The 2,999-nt window shown below is 38.7% G+C and overlaps 1 protein-coding gene across 1 annotated transcript in view; it reads left to right on the forward strand.

Moving 5' to 3' along the window:
* The window catches only part of LOC118106041 (anoctamin-9), a 207,854-nt gene that overhangs the window by 162,575 nt on the left and 42,280 nt on the right, over positions 1-2,999 (forward strand). The gene's annotated exons all lie outside the window — the stretch shown is intronic.

The raw sequence follows: 2,999 nt of genomic DNA on the forward strand, positions 1-2,999 counted from the left end.
CTAAAATAATAAACAAAAACAAAATTTGTTTTAAAGGGGACATAGCATGCAAATTCCACTTTGTTAGTGCTTCTACATGTTAATGTGGGTATCTGGCATGTCTACCAACCCTCGCGCGTTTTGTTATGGTTCCTCTAAGTCAGAAACGTCATGCTTGAGTGACTCGATTGAGCTTCCTGGGTTTTGTGTCATAACAAGGAACTGGAAGTCTCCCTACATGGCCTTGCCCCCGTCCCCCTCGTTACGCCCATAGACTGTATATATAATGGACGTAGGGTCCGTGACGTCACCCGTTGGTTTCTGAAGAGTGAAAATGAGGCTAGTAGTAGGCGTTCACCCGGCGCCATCTTGCTGGTGCTGACTCCTCTAGTTCCTGCTACCAATAAATGGGCAGAGGGGCGTGAGACTGACAGCTGAGCCACGCCCGCAGAGCGCAACGTTACCTGGTTAGCTCAGGCTAAGGAGCTAGGCTACATGCTAACCGCGGCTGCTAACCGGCTAGCGCTGCGGTGTTGCTGCTTCAGGATGGTCGCGATGTTTACAACGAACTCACTAGAGGTAAGTAACCTTGAAACTACACAACAACAAAACCTATTGCTTTATCTATTATCATAATCATTTGCTTACATGCCTCAAGTGGTTTTTAATATGTAATTGTTATAAAAGTTACCGTTTATTTAACACGTGTAATGAACAGATTGAAGCAAATTAACTATACTACTACAGTCGTGTTTGGTTGTGACTTGATTTTAATTTTAATAAGTTAATAAGTTAATATGAATACGCTACATGTGTAAGTTGCATGTGATAGTAACTATATGTTTCACAAATGTTCTGATACATGCTGGTATAACCACCATTACTATTGCCACCTTGTTTATTTAGCCTGTTATGGAATTTACAGTGAATTAGACAGTTTAGATATGATTATAATCTCCACACAGCACTGTTGGTTCTCATATTTATTATATAATTATGTTTTCACACTGAGAGAAGTGGAGAGACTTGATGTGGACTGTTATCAACAGCTCTGTGGGAGATTATCACCTTGAATATTACAGATGAGGTAGAAAGACATTTTATCTATTCGTACAATGTTTTATTTCTTTCAGTACATTTCATTTAGCTGATGCTTTTATCCAAAGCGACTTACAATATGTGCATTTAACCATGAGGGTACAAACCCAGAGCCCAGTACATCGGTTCTGTCTGAAATCTGTGGTGCTTCCACCTGCTGAACACAGAATAAACTGTAAGAACCAGTCTTTGCTGGAACATACACAACATAAAACATCCTTTTATAGTGAGTTTCTTCTTTTCATTAGATGAAGCACTGCAGCACCTGATGTCCTCAGCATCCACTGTGGCAGCAGCAACATGGTGGAGATCGGCAGCTTCAGGCTGGTCAACATGAGGACGACCTGCACCAGCTTCATCTGCACAACACTTCATGTTTTCCTCCCTTAACTAAAGATGGCCTGCAGCTGTTTAGAGTTGGCAGTCATTGCTAAGTGTCATGGATAATAGAGTTAATTTCTATATTCATTATGGTTGGTTAAAAAAATGAACACTTATCAGAACAATGTTTATCTTTTACTTTCTGATTTGATACACTTTAGATAAAAACCCAGTGTTTTATTTTTCTTCTTTGCCATAAGAGACAGAACACGGTCAGCACAGCTGTGTCCTTCAGGCTCGTCTGTCCCTAATAAAATGACAGGAAACATAAAAGTATGGCATTATTGTAGAGGAAGTGTTACTTATGAACAAAGTTTGTATCCTTATTTTCTGTGGATATTCAACTATGTATTTGAATATGGTTTTGGATTAAACAGTGCACTACCAAGACAATGAATGTACAGTATGGAGTTCTTCCACATTAATAGTATTGCATTTATAATTTAATGCATTATGTATTATGTGCAATACTTTGCTTTGATTGTTTGTAAGTTATGAAAACAGGTCTGTACCTGGAGTCAGTGTTGAAGTGATGACTCAGTGTTCAGTCTGGTTGGATTCCAGTTGTGTCTCATGTTGGACAGGTGCAGGCTGTCTGAGTCACCCAGAGGAACATTCAACACAAATACACAGATACGTAAAGTCATACATGTGCCAGGTTAACTCCTTAACAGACTTTTACATGGTAAAAATAAAAGTTTATTACTTCAAAGTTCATCAGATCATAATCATTTCAGCTTAGGAAATAGGTGGTGGACATCAGCCTCAGGTTCTCTATGTGAATGTCTATTCTAGTAAAGTTACACTTCCTATAATTTATTTATGTGACAAAAAAATACATTATTCTGCATGTCCACTTATTTAACACAATAATTCAGTAAAGTCTGCCTAAGATTAACGATGTAAAAACTGAATGTAGCCGACAGGTTTAGTTTTCACTAGTCGTGCGCGCGATTACATCTACATCTGGTATGGCTGCACGGCATGTACTGGAAACAACAGATTTTAAATAAAATTTGATATAATATCAATATATCTTGTATTCTGTCTGTTTAATTTACAATCTTCCTGCTACCAGTTAGATGAAATGTTCCCCCACTTATATAGGAGATACGCGCTGAAAAGAAACACCGGCATGAAATGTTGTTGTTTTAAAATCATATTTCTAGTTTTCACTAACACGTTACAACACATTAACACCAATACTCTGAATAAAGAGCTTTAGGAGACGTAATGCTACTTTAAACAGCTGCTCTTCAAATGCAGATGTGACTTTAAATACTCACGTTTCAGTTGATCACAGTAAATCTGTTTCTGCAGGGTGGGCCAAGACCAGGTAGGGAGACTTCCAGTTCCTTGTTACGACACAAAAACCAGGAAGCTCAATCGAGTCGCTCAAGCATGACGTTTCTGACTTAGAGGAACTATAACAAAACGCGCAAGTGTTTTTTTCCCAGAGTTTTTGGGTTGGTAGACATGCCAGATACCCACATTAACCTGTAGAAGCACTAACAAAGTGGAATTTGCATGCTATGTCCCCT

Source organism: Hippoglossus stenolepis, chromosome 1, assembly GCF_022539355.2.
Source record: "Hippoglossus stenolepis isolate QCI-W04-F060 chromosome 1, HSTE1.2, whole genome shotgun sequence".
NCBI lineage: Eukaryota > Metazoa > Chordata > Actinopteri > Pleuronectiformes > Pleuronectidae > Hippoglossus > Hippoglossus stenolepis.